We start from the raw sequence: 13,979 nt of genomic DNA, 5'->3' as shown, positions 1-13,979 counted from the left end.
TTTATTCATTTGGTCGGCGAGGAATTCCACTTGGTCTTGACACGTCATTTGAATTTTTGTTTGCATCGAATGAGTAGTTCAGGCCGGAGTGCACCCAGGAGGCACCTTCTAACTCCTTCTAGTATTATTTCTTTCTTTGAATAGCATATACAAGTGTAAATCGTGCGTGTATTTATTGATTTGGGGGTGCTTTTTCAGCATCTAAGAGAGGATACATCGTTTTGGTTGAGACATTCAAGTACTAGTTCCTGTAATTTCTTCTTGTTCGTTATGGACTTCGTAAGAGGTGCTGCGTGCTCAGAGGTGTTGGACTTAGGGCTGGTGTGTCTCCCCTAACTGTGAGGGTGTTTCCAATGGATCATATGTCTTGGGTAGCAGGGTTACATAAGCTGGCAAGGGACCAGGTTAATTTGAGTGATACAGGAGACTAATTTTGCCTGCAGTGAGTTTAATCAGGCTGATGCCGATAATGGTGGTGTGTTGTGTCACTGATGTTGGATTTATGGCCTGCGTATGTGTGCACATACCGCGCGTTGTGTCCATGAGAGGTCATGGGCCCTTTGGTTCAGTGTCCTTTTAGCGTTTAGTGGTTTCTTCGGGGCCGGTAGATAACCGGCAAAGTGGGTCCTCAAGGTTGCATCCTCTTAAATGCACTCTTCATTTATATTTGGTTTTAGTTTCTATTAGTTGCATGCCTGTAAAGGTGGAGTGTAGACCATTTCTGGCCAAGGTTTCATCGCAGTCACGCTGGACTTCTGCGCAGTGGGTGATGTCGGTGTGCTCGTTATGGAATTCGACGTGAAGCAAGAATTTAGCAACCTTAAACGTGTTTCCTAGTGTGTTGCTAGCGTTCGCGATTGGGTCGTGAGCTCTTGAAGATTGTGAGCCTAAAGAGACTGGTCGAAGGTACTAGCTTGTCGTCTGGTCTGTGGGAATGGAAGTTGTGCACGATAATTTACTTGACTTCAGTAGTTCGTTCTGCACTCTTGCGCCACAAGTCATTAGTACTGCAGAGTATGATGAAATGTATAACCTTTTTTTTCTTCTCTAGCCATGAGGTTTGTCTTCAGTCTTGATGCCACTTTGAAACATGCGGTAACCTTAAAGTGCCTGTTTTCCTAAAGTGAACTTCTCGTTGTTTACTTGAATCTTCTCCAATAAGCGCTATGTGTGCGAGTAAATAAGGAGGAAGGTTACCGTTTTCTGTCGATACCTTACGTTGCTGAGGATCCATGCTGATGATCCATGAGAATCCATGGGCAGAAGATGGGTCCATAGTCAAAACTAACCAAAACAGAAAAAGAATACCAGTTTGTTTTTTGTCTCCTCTTGCCTAGTTTATATTAGTTTTGCGCACAGACTCCAGTCAGATACTCTAGCTTTTTCTCGAGTGTGTGAAATCTGGCGATACAGCCATTTCCGCTAATTGGCAGCAGCTTAGCTACATCGGTAACAAAGAAGTCTCATGTTTGATTTGTTTGTTTGTTTGCTTTCTTCTTTGTCCATGCGACTTAACATCGCAAAGCGACTCAGTCTGTGAGAGTCACCGTAGTTGAGAGGCTGCGGAAATTTCAACCACCTGGGGTTCTTTAGCGTGCACTGACGTCGCACAGAACCCGGGCGCCAAGCTTTTCGTATCCAACGAAAAGCGGCCGCTGTGGCCACGATTCCATCTCGCATCCTTGGGCACAGTAAGTAAGCGCCCTAACTACTGCTCATTTACGGCGGGGCATTTGCAACAGGCGCACTGCACGCGCGCTGACCGTCTACTTGTTCATAGATTACGCATTTGACAAGCACGCGCACACGCTCAGATATATGTTCAAGTGCGCAGTTAGACGCATGTATTCAGACGCGACAGAGGGAACTTGGCGCAGCGGTGGAGACCGGTGAACGGTTTGCGCATGCGGTGTGAGGTTGCATAGGAGACACGTGGCCTCACGATTCGGCCCAACGGTGGGAAAAGTGTAACTTGTTGCCATGGTTACGGCGCATGGGCAGTTGCGGCCTATGACAGGTACAGCGGAACTCGATTTTACTGACCTAGTGCAGCTTTGTCTACAAAAAGTACTTTAACCCAGACAACAGACACACACGAAGAAAACGAAAACAGGCACTGTCCTTTCCTCTTCTACAAATTTTGCGCTAACATCATCATAATTAAATTATTACATGTTCAATTAGCTTTCCAGCACAAAATCTTGTTTGGAACCTTAATAAATTGCTTGTAGCTGTAAGGTTTGTGTACATTATAATTGAATGGTTACCGTCAGGAAAAGGACCATCTATTACATTCGTTGTCAAGGCTCTTGATTGTAGGTGTGTGAAACTACCAAGAGTTAAGAGAAAGCTGCCCGCTGAAATTTCTGAGAAAGAAGAGGCGCTCTCCCGCAATGATTTGTTGCCGCGCGTTTTTAGTTGTGCTCGTCGTTATCCTTTCAGATACCCTTTAAGAGGAAAAAAAATAATTTTGGACTGGCGGACCGTGATCTAGAATATCGCTGGAATTGGAGGAATACGATATTACCATGGTCACAGGCACGCAGAGCGAGGCGAACCAATGAGTGGAATCCATAATTAAACTAAAGCGCGGCGACGTGCCTTGGTAGCTTTCGTATGCTACTACTGGCAAGGATTCGGGTGCCGCTGATAGGCATTGTTTCCTCACGCATTCCTGAGCACTGGCTTCACGCGAGTTCAGGCCATCAATGTTTGCTGCACATCTTGGTGCTCACACACATTAGTGAGATCAGTGTTTTTCAGCATTCGTCATGACCTCGATGTGTGCCATTTGCACCTCTTTACGCTTATGCTGAAGGAACCCTGTATATTACTTTGCTGCAACCAATACTTCGTACTATTGATGGGGTATAAATTAACTCGGGCTACTCTCAAAATAGTTTGTTTTCTCTGTATACAAAGCTTCATAATACCGTCATAGAAGAGTGTCTTACCTCTGGAAGCCTCTCCACGAAAATTCACACAATGACAGCTGCAGACGCTTGCTGTCTTTTGGTGAATGTAAGACAGCAATCATTGCTTGCTAGATTATGGAAAAATTCCCTCCTGTTCATTTATTCTATCTTTATTTTGTTCTACTTTACTGTTCTGAAAGTAGACCACTCTTGCTTCGCACTTTGCAGCACACAGCGATGAAGCGATCACCAAAGCAGCATCGCAAGTTGTTTCATATGGAAGAGGCCAGCAACACGCTAATATGCGGGAGATTCGGCGTCTTTTGAGCCGCCTATTTTGTGGTCCGGTGCGGAGATTAGAGCTCCCAGAAGAGGTTAATGACCCATACTTGGTACCAGCCCATTGGGTCACTAAATGGGTGAAGTTCGAGAAGTCTGGAATCGGCTATGAGCTGAGCGACTCAAGCCTTGGCGTCCTCTTCACAGACGGCACCCGCCTTACACGCCTTACAAACAACATGTGAGTTCATCTTCACCATCTGTTCCTTTCGTTGCAGATGAATATACGATGGCACCTAAATATAAGACAGAATGCTGAACCATCTACAACTTGTTGCAAATAACAAGCGCCAATGTGGTCGCGGCTGAACTTTGTCTCTTCAGTAATCTCATGCACCGAGCAATATAAAAACGAATAAGAGCATGTTCCTTTTTATTAGCTCCCTATTATTTTAACTGCGAATTCATGTTATCTTGCTGACTCAGTCTGTTTTTTTCTTGGCGTTTCCTTAAGTGGCTCGTCTTGCGAGCGTGCAGTAATATCGCATTACAGGAACGTTCTATACTTATTTGAAGCGTTTTTCTTCAGTCGTGATCAATTTCGTGGAGTTACTTTTTAAGCAAAGTGCATTATTTCAGCTTTTCCTTCTCGTCTGAATCAGGAATTAGGCAGTATGCTCGCATTTATCGCTCTTTTTATGCTACCAGGAAAGCGCCATGCGAATCGAGAACATAAAAGGGGAGTTTTCAGTGATGGCATTTTGTTTACCGCCATCTATGTGAAAACCGACAAAAGCTTGTCGAGGCCAGATCTTCGTAATTTACAACAGGAATGTGGGCGAATATTTTATGAGGCTTCCTGTATTTTCGTTGTTAAAGGAACTTGGCGGCTAGTAGGATTCGAGGTGCAGAACTCGCGGCTCTTCATAACACATTCTTTATTACTCTCATCTACCTGCACTCCAACAGAAGACGTTTCAACCTTGGTTTAGTTAGCCTTTTGCTTACTTATCTAATATCTGAAGAGAAAGAATGTACCATGGGCTCGACGTCGTAGTATGCTTGCTGAGTCAGTGTTTGCTTTCGAAGACTCCGCACCGTAGTCCAGCAGCGTGTAGATGACATAGAGAAAGCGTAATGAGCACCAATTTTGCAATCGTCGACGCTTCGTAAATGACACTTTTTAGGATCCGTGGTAGAATGAGGTGTAGAATATATTTATTTTTTTTATTTATTTCATATATTGGTACACAAAGTAAAAAAAGCTCCCAGAGCATTGCATAGACTGCAGTGATGAAATGCGAAAGCCTGAGCGTTGGTGCTGCACACGTTACATCGAAAGCCTCTCTTCGCTAACACAAACAGCTTTCCGTTGAACGCATCAAAGTTTACTGGCGTTTTATTATTGGGAAGGAAAGGAAACGAAAGGCGAAGTACCTGTCACTTGAGGAATCACGCTACTATCAAACTCACGGTAGACAAGGAGAATAATGATTGCGTTTCATGATCCCGGGCGTTGCGTACTTGGTTAAAGCGCTCGTCTGGGGATCCGAGGGATGGTAGTTCGATTCTTGGTGGATACAAGACCTTCGCTTTTCTTATGACGTCATTAGCATGATTGGCAAGTGGAATCCCGCGGAATCTCGCGAAGGTTGCATGGGATAATCGCCCGGTGATGTCATCGGTCATTACCAGGTGTAACATAATTACTGGATGTGACGTTCTGATTGCATAAATTCGTGTTATTATATATGACCGGGCGATGATGACGTCACATCCGGTCGTGACTTTACGACTGGTGATGACATCACAGTCTCGCGGAATCCGGCAATCACGTTTCTTGGACGCTCGCTGCTAACGCATGGACGCGCTGGCAAGTCATGGATCATTAAAGGCCTTTTCCTTAAAAGAACCCGAACAAGGGTTGAGGTGGAACCTCCGTCTGATACCCAACGTTTGGACATGTGGTCGTTGGTCTTTCTTTGTCTGGGAAGAAGAAAAAACGGGACCCCGACAAAGCTAAGTCTGCTTGTTGAAGCGTTGGTAAGCGGGTTTAAGCTCCCACTATACTTTTGTAAAGAATTACGCGTTAGGATATCATAATTTCAGTCGCCTGTTTCATACGGTTGAAAGTACAGTTTAGCTGGTGCATGTACAGCTATTAAGAACATGTCGGCATACTGCATATAGCCTTCATTCTATGATGACAGTTGTGTCGCAAGGACCAGTGGCATCCGGTGGAGTGCGTATGGCATTCACCTGTCCCCCCTCCCCCCCCCCCCCCCCCCCCCGCCCCCACTGCTCGACATACCAATAATCCCATTTTAACACAACGAAGCAGAGCTCTAGGCTTCTCTCGTGCTTTCTGTTGTTAAGCCAAACTCGGTTTTTTTCTGCTTATACACTCCATGTCGCTGCAGCATGACTGATACTCACAATTAAATACTTTGACGTCTCGTGCTGCAGAACTTAACCATAAAAAAGAAAAGGCCAAATCACATTCAAGTTTTCTTTTGAATCGTTGCGACATGCGCAAAATCGTCGATATTTGAACATTTGGCTCTCATTTTTGTTCTTTTGTTCTGTTCCAGTTTTCTTTTCCACACAAATTCACACTCGACATCTTAGATCCCGCTCTCCGCTTCACCTCTTCAATTCGTGGAGATGTGTTTGCGGTGGAGGAGCCCTGCCTGCAGGTCTTGCATTGCATTGTGAGCAGAAAGCGCAGACTACGCTCTGCTACGATGCAATCACTTCCTCATATCTTTGCGCTTGAGCCTGGCGACAAGAAGGCGATGGGTTGAGCTCTGACCTATGTTGTGTGGGGCTTAATGTGTGGCACTCTTAATCCTGTCGATTATCTTCTCAGGCTCCCGAACCAGAACCGTCAGACGGTCCGATACCATAGTGTCGAATATCAACATCCGGTGGTGCGATGACCGCATAGGACCAAATGTCGCCTGTAGCTTTCTCTGCACGAGTCATTCAATCCTCAATCGTGAAATTATTCCGCCTAACGGCACCATTCTCTTGCATACGGCGATGTCAGCACTAAGTGTTTTTTTTTTTTTTGCGCCGAATGTCTTTCTTACATCACTTGAACCCTGCCAATGATCGAGTTTATTGGAGGAATATGGGGCACGCCTTCGTCCAACAGTGGATGTAGTCCGGCTGACGTTCTTTTGCTTACTCGGAGGATCTGCCTACGCCCTGCTCACATTGATAACAATAAAGCTTACGTGGATATAAATAAATAGCATTTATGTAGCGTGTGCTATATTTCGTGGGTCGTGGACGTGTATTTAGCAACACTGGATATCCGCACTGTCAAGGCGACTTGAGGAGGAGCAGATTAGAAGCAGAAAATTTTAGCGGAATAAAATAAAGACGAGTTAGAAGTGGAAACTGGAGTTAAGTTTGCGGGCTTTGCCCAGAAACGAAATGTTCATTGCGGGTACACTGTCGCGGGTGAGATTCCGAAGGGGGGACCAAGGTCCAGGCGCAGCTTGACGCTGGCTGATTTATGATGGTCGCGCAGGTGACCACTTTTGGGAAGTGCTGCAGGAAACACATGGCAGCGGACGACGTGCCTCTTCTGTCCGTCCTGATTCCCAGAGAAGTCGCGCTTCGACCGTGCCGCGAGGGAGGCAAAATAGAGCAGTGAGAAAGCACAACGTAAGCGCAGTGGTTGTGAATTCGGCGCTAACTGCTCTGTCTCTCGGTTTGAGTTCAGAGGGCGTGGAGGCCATAAATCCCGAAAGGCGGCGAAACACGGGCGTGAGAGAATGCGCTGCAAGGGAGCCGTTGTTGACATGTCTTTTCGGGAAGACGCCTGGACGTCCCTTTGAATCCGCCGCCCGCGCGCAACCGACCAAGGGCAGCGATCCGAATTCTTGGGCCTGAGGTTTGCGCGTGTGTGTATTTATATATATGTGTGTGTTTTCGGAAGTGTAACCGCCGACGCCTTTTGTATTTCGGACTGCTGGGCACCTCTTGCGTGGGAGGATTTTGAAGAAGGGGTGAATCGCAGATGTGTTTGCGTGCGCAGCCACTCGCTGCTGAGTGCGTGCTTTGTATTTGTTTTACTTGCCATGCGTAGGAGAGGGGTGTATGTGGCACAGTAATTGGTCAGCTCATTTTGAAACACTGCATGTTATTGACCACAGAGTGACTAGTCGTTGATTGGTCAACGGACTAGACTCGAATTTTGGTAACGCTTGGGAAGCGAGCATTGAACAGTTGGGCTCGGAGGAGAGTTGGGTTCGGACGAGAGTCGAAGGCAGACGGGTTGTTCGAGGAGGGAGGCTAGGTTGACAGAGGTCTCACGGGACTCCGGCCTAAAGTGTAGCAAAAGGCGAGGGCCTGATTCTGCTAGCCGCTGACCTCTGATCGTTCACCTATTTGCAGTTAGCCCTCTATGTTTTGACGTCGCATCTGACGACGTGGATGTAAGTAAATTGTAAAAAGTGTAAATAACTGTGTACAGTCTGAGAAGGGAAGTTCTCATCTCCGCACCCTCAATGTGTCGCTGAGCCACGGACACAGCGGTGGTCATCAACACTACTCTGTACGAGCGAAGGCAGAAGAGGAAAACAGCAAGAAATACCTGCCGTATAGGAATGCCCATCCATCCGTTCCCACGCCTTTCGCCCAAATTGGTTAACTAGTGGAAATTCTGGTCCAGAATAAGCGGCAAATATTTGTTGCTGAATTTGTGTTACAATTGGTCCCATGATAGTACTTCTATTCGCGATAAAACCTTTCTAGAGTAGGTTCACCGATCATTACACGAGTGCATCTTGAGAAGTTATGATCCTTCTGGTATACTCCTAGGGGTGACATCTTTTATTATGCCTGCAACACACTCCCATACATAGGCTCAGTCATACGGTGGAAAGAAAAACTGCGTATTTCAGGTTCACAGGGGTATTAAATGTTCAGTCAACCGCAGCTGCTCTCTGAAAGAATGGCGCGTCTATGCGAGCAAGCCAAGTGTAGCGTGCCTTGCGCACATCTCAGGTCTAACGCCGCAGCCCTGCCCCTTCAAGCGTGCTGCGAGGCGCGCCTTTGGCTGTCATTTTGCTGAAGTTAACCGCGTATTTTTAAGGCTGCCGCGTGGGTTGGTCATCATACTTAGTGCCCTGCAACAGCTGTCTCACAGCCACTTCTTATGTAACGCTGAAGGTTGTTCTTAGGGCATGTTCAAAAATGAATGTCTCTGATATGTCGTAATCAGAAGTCCGCTTCATGCAATACGGATTGAGGTGTTGGATTGAATCAGTTGTTATCAGGAGGGCGGCCGGGCCAACCGAAGGTATGAGAGCTCACAGAAAAACATCCTTTCAGCCGAATTCAGTCCGCTAAGTGCTTTTAATCAGCCAGTACCAAGCAGATCCTTTCACCGACACGAAATTGCGAAAGCGTCACTTCAGACATCTCAATTCCGCAAACATGCTGCCCGCTCTATCCGGCATCCAGACCTAACTTTTGCCAGCGCGTGCTGATGCCACACCAACACCCTTATTTTCTGTTATTATTTAGAAGCTAAATGGGGGGGGGGGGGGGGGGGGGGGGGCATTTGGATCTGGGTCACGGCAGGCGTCGTCGGGCTCAATTTTATGTCGAACTGTGTAAATTCTCATTTTTACATTAATTGGGAGAGAAAACGTTTCTGCAAAGTCTTTCAAAGTCTTGCTGCAAAAGAAAAAGAAAACTCTTGTTGAGAGGGAAAAAGTCAGCTCCCACATAATACACTACGTAGATGTTCTTGCGGTCTCTTCACAGCTCGTCATATAGTACCTCAAATTTGATAAAAGGCCCCATCGACTAATTTTCCATTGTGTGCTCTCTTTATTTTTTGTTCGTCAGCACGGGTAGTGATCATAGACTTTCTACTCAAGCTTCGCTCCTTAGCGACTGGCATCCCACGCATTTTCGCCTTTTCACAAAAGAATTGGTTGCCATTAGTGCACCCAAGCACTGCACTCGGTGCGACTTGCAGCCTCCTGGTGACGAAACAGAAGGATGCTTCATTTCAGGCTGTGAACAGCGTAAAGATGACACTGCCTAACATTGCAGTTGGTTGAACAGCCGCGCGTACGAGACAAGCGAAACCTTCACTTTTTATTTTATTCTCCTAATTCTTGTCACGGCTTCAAAGTGAAGCCTTCTCTTTTCTTGAAATTACAAAATAAACGTTGCCAGAGACAGCCACCAAATTTTTGAGGAGCTAATTCGTAATTTAAAATATGCATTAGGGCTGCTGAAGTAAGTGTGGCGCCTGGAGCTCCGGGTTTTCTTGTTATATTTTTCTTTACTTGGTCCCTTTATTGTATTTTCGAAAAGCCTTGCATTATCCGCCCTGCTGTAATGCATCGTTGAAACGCCTTTCCCCCCGTTTCATCAGGCGCGTGACGTACGTGGACAAAGCCGGACGGCAGCACAACTACACTCTGGAGGACTACCCGGCAGAACTGGAAAAGAAGCTGAAGCTGCTCATTCAATTAGCAATATATATGAAGAGGCCGGTGTTGGGGGAGACTGCACGTCATGAGGAGTATGACCAGTCAATCCCACAGCCATGCTTAGAATCCTGGATTCAAACTCATTCGGCCGTCTCATTCTACCTGTCCAATGGCACAGTGCAGGTAAGCCTGGTGGTATACCTATTTAATTGCCTTGAATGTCCTTAGTATAATCAGTGCTGATGTCCTTATGCAATATGCGCAAATGGTTGTTCATAACAAACTGGGCGGCCAGTCTGAATACAGTAAACGATGAAGCTTGTTCGTGCCAAAGGCAGTAAAGCATTGCATTGCTGCTTTTTCAAAGGTGAGAGCTACGACGTAGTTGATCCCTTCCTGTTTTGACCTAACAAGCTTAGTTCGGGTTTGTTTTATAGGGGCTCTTGGAAATTTTCTGCAGCTACCGCTGTTGTCTGCAGGCTCGCAGCGCTCAAGCCGAGGCGATTACTAAAACTAACCTCTACGTCTCATCGTGGATGAGAATGCTAGGGTGGATACAACGGGCAGTGTACACTAGAAAGGCTTTTGCATTTGTAGGAAAGCGCAAATTTATCAGGCGTCGATTCATGAAAGTCTCTTTTCGCCCTCAGCGATCTGACACCATTGGTAGGCTATTCACTGAAGCTATAGTCTGCGCTCAAGCCAGTGAAACGTTTTATTAATTTTATTTTTATACATAATAACATCCTGGAGGCTCGGTCCAGACGCTACAGAGAGGAGAGAGATAAATGGCATGTTGAATAAGCTGCAGGAAAAGGAATCCCTCAAACACAAACATGATGGCTAAAGAGACGAATAATTATAGAGTACAAATGCGATTAGTTCAGAAAGATTATATATGCCTTTATAGCGCATTTGAACAAAATGTTTTTTAATGATACTAATTAATATTTCGGCAAGGTGGTTCCAATGTTGTGCGGAACAAAACGATGCGGGAAGGAATAATAACGGTCAAAGGTGTGTCATTTAAAGCATCTGATTTTATCACGGGGGATTCAGGCAGCGTAATGTGTGTACTTGGTACTTAGGAAACATATCTTGGAGGGTATCATGGTGGTAGAAGCATGGCTGAAGATTTTTACAGCGTGGTAACGGCGGCGGAAGGTGCAAAGTAATTTTCATATTCGTAGTACTGGCAGGTTGCGGTAATTGTTTAAGAACCCAACAATCAGACTGGCTATTAACAGCTTCGCAGGAGGCTATTTAAAAACCAAGACTAGGGCTTAGTGGAGGAGCCGCACATTCAGGTTTAGGATAAACAAGTTACATTGTCGTTAAACCTTTCCCGTACCATAGGCAGAATGCCAGTTTTTGTAGGTCACGGCAGTCTTCTTTTTTTTTTTTTTGCGCGCGTAAGTTGTTAGATTTATAATTTATGTAAGGCATGACATGCAGGCTTTGTAAATGCACTTTTCAGCTATATAAGCCTAAAGGAAAGAAATGTTTGTTGTAACAGTTGCAACAAAACCCTTTCGCACAAAACCAACATTTTAGAACAATTGAATAAAACTTGAAAACTACACTTATAGCTTTAAATAAGAAAGCTTTAAAAGCTTTCTAGAATAAATAAAATGTTGGACCTCTTATTGGCCCCTATCTGAGTGAAAACGAATGTTCTCAGTTGAATAGTACTCTTGGCGAAATTTTATAACTGGACATTCAAAATGCCGCCAACGATGAAAACAAAACTAAGCGGCTTTCGGGCGACGAAGTTTTAGCCTTGTTTCCCACGTGGCGGCTGCCAATACGTCAATCTGACGGTAAATCTCACATACTCAAACTTGCTGCTGTTCGGGGTGTCGATCAAATTAACCGCAGACCAGGTGAGGTCAGGCGGCTTGCAGCGCTTTCAGGCTGGAAATTCTTCTTTTCGCCTTCGATGCTACCGAGTCATAGCAACGCAGTCAAACGTGGCGCCCTGAGAAAACATTTCAATTAAACTGGCTTTCTCATTACGTTCTAGATGGCTAATTGCATCCGTAATCAAAGTGGAAAGCTCCGAAACCTGCATGGAGGAGGAGGAGGAGGAGGAGGAAAAAAACTTTTTGTATCAAAGAATTCAAACTGTGTCGTGAGAAAAAAAAAGTGCTACGTTGTAAAACAAACTTTGGTCGCATGCTAAATGGTAAAGCTTATCTTTAAGCATCGCGGAAGGCTTAGAAATTGTCGTACAAAATTATCGTAAGCGGGTTAACGATACTCAGTGGGCGTGGTATGGAAATAACATGGAGATGTTCGAAACGTCCCTAGTAAATGTTTGTACGGTTAGCATTATTAGATAATAGATGTAGTGTTTCCAGGACTCCTTGACTGAGACACCAGAACATTTGTATGCTCTTTGTCCGCCGCTGTGGGGCAGTGGTTAGGGCGATCGACTGCTGTACACAAGAATGCGGGATGAAATACTAACCGCGGCGGCCGCTTTTACATGGAGGTGAAAAATCAAGGCACCCGTTTGATGTTCGATGTCACTGCAATTTAAAAAAAACATAACGGGTGATCTAAATTCCCAGAGCCCTTCTGTACGGCTTCTCTCATAACTTGAGTTGTTTTGGAACGTTAAATTGCATAAACCAAACCATTTGTACGATTTTACTCTCTTTAGCGCAGTTCTCTTGTAGTTCATACAAAATGGCAGGAGAGTTAGCGATGCATTCATTTTTTACACATGTTATCGCGCAGACCCATTAGCTGATCTTTACACCATCCATTGAGCGCATTAAAGCTCCGACTGTCAAGCCTTTGGTTTTTCGCAATAGTTTTGCATGATCATCGCTGTAAAGACCAGTACTTGATCGGGTTTTTCTCCGAAGGTCGCTAATATAGATTTGAAATATAGCGAGCTGACAGTATTACCTTGCGGGGCTCTGGAGTAGACGGGAGAAGAGGTGACGTCATGTTCGATACCTGTTTCAGATGAGCAGAGATAAGTAAGAGACCTGCTGAACTATGCCACAGCATTGTGATCTGTCTTAGTTTGGTAAAGTTCAAAAACAGTAGATTGTTCGAGCCTTTTCACAAGATTTAGGGAGGTCTAAGCTTTAAGAAGATTTACAATATACCATCGACATTGCATTCTTATCCCAGGGCCCTAATGATACTAGCTGCTTTTCGCACGAGTAATGCTTTATGAAACCTGTTGGCAACCGTGAAACGGAATGGCTGTTGAGATGGCTGGAATTAGCGGAGGACGTGACATGCTCCGCAACTTTACACGCAAGGCTAAAGAAGACTGGTACGATATTTGCTAACAACGCTAACAACATGTTAGACGCGGTATTTACGGAGTACACTCAGCTTTCCAACTGTGGATATAAGATATTGAGCACCTTCGGATAAAGGCTCTTCGAAAAGCTTCGTTAAATTGAATCAATAGAATTTGTGTTGACATTTTGAACTTGGGTCAGGACTGCAAGCAGAATGCCTTCAATTTTTTCGATAAAGTTTGGCCACCAGCTGGATTAATTGCAAATAGAAAGTGTTGGACAGGGCAAAAAAAGATTGTATGTTGTTTCACAACTTCGAAATTTCTCGAAACGACGCTCAAAAGGAGTCATTGAAACCTGAAGCATAACCTTGACCAGGCATATCGCACCATAAATTAGTAACAATTGCGTATTTTCACAACCTCCCGCATTTCGGCAAATTGATCGTTGTTTAGTATGTAGCAACCTGTACAGTGGGTGTTTAGGGAACATTTTTTTTTTGTTTAATGCATAGCACATGTGAGTAGAGCTCGCTGAACGATTGGAATACCAGCGCTCTGGCAGGTTACGTAGTTTGATTGCAAAGTATAATCACTTTTTTCTTCTTTGGCAAATCTTGTGAAATTTGCTCTACTGTGATTATTTAGTGGCTTTAATGACTACTAGTGATTGTATTTCTTAATACGCGCTACCAAATTTGTTTTATAATTCCGATTTTGCTGTGCATTAAGACTTTAAGTGCTTTGGAAATGAAAGTATGTCGAGGTTAAGTACTTAGTCATTTTCGTTATCAATATTTCTAAGCGTTTTGTTCTTATTATTAATGCATGGAATTGTAAACCAGGGCGATGATTCGTGAGCTGGATGGTCATTTAGGCCAGAAATGAGATACATCGAAATCATTTCTGGAAACGTTTTTAAGATAGCATGAAGAGAGTTCGCAGGATAATTAACCCATGTGTTGGGCTCTGCGGCCATTTTAATAAAAAGAAAGGTCGGCCACAATTTAAAAAATTCATTCTCTGAATCGCAGGTACACTGCAAGGAACGTCCCA

This window comes from Amblyomma maculatum, chromosome 7, assembly GCF_055883805.1.
Source record: "Amblyomma maculatum isolate TAMU_Amacu chromosome 7, ASM5588380v1, whole genome shotgun sequence".
Taxonomy (NCBI): Eukaryota; Metazoa; Arthropoda; class Arachnida; order Ixodida; family Ixodidae; genus Amblyomma; species Amblyomma maculatum.
The sequence above is the reverse complement of the archived record's forward strand: the minus strand, read 5'-3'. Positions refer to the sequence as shown.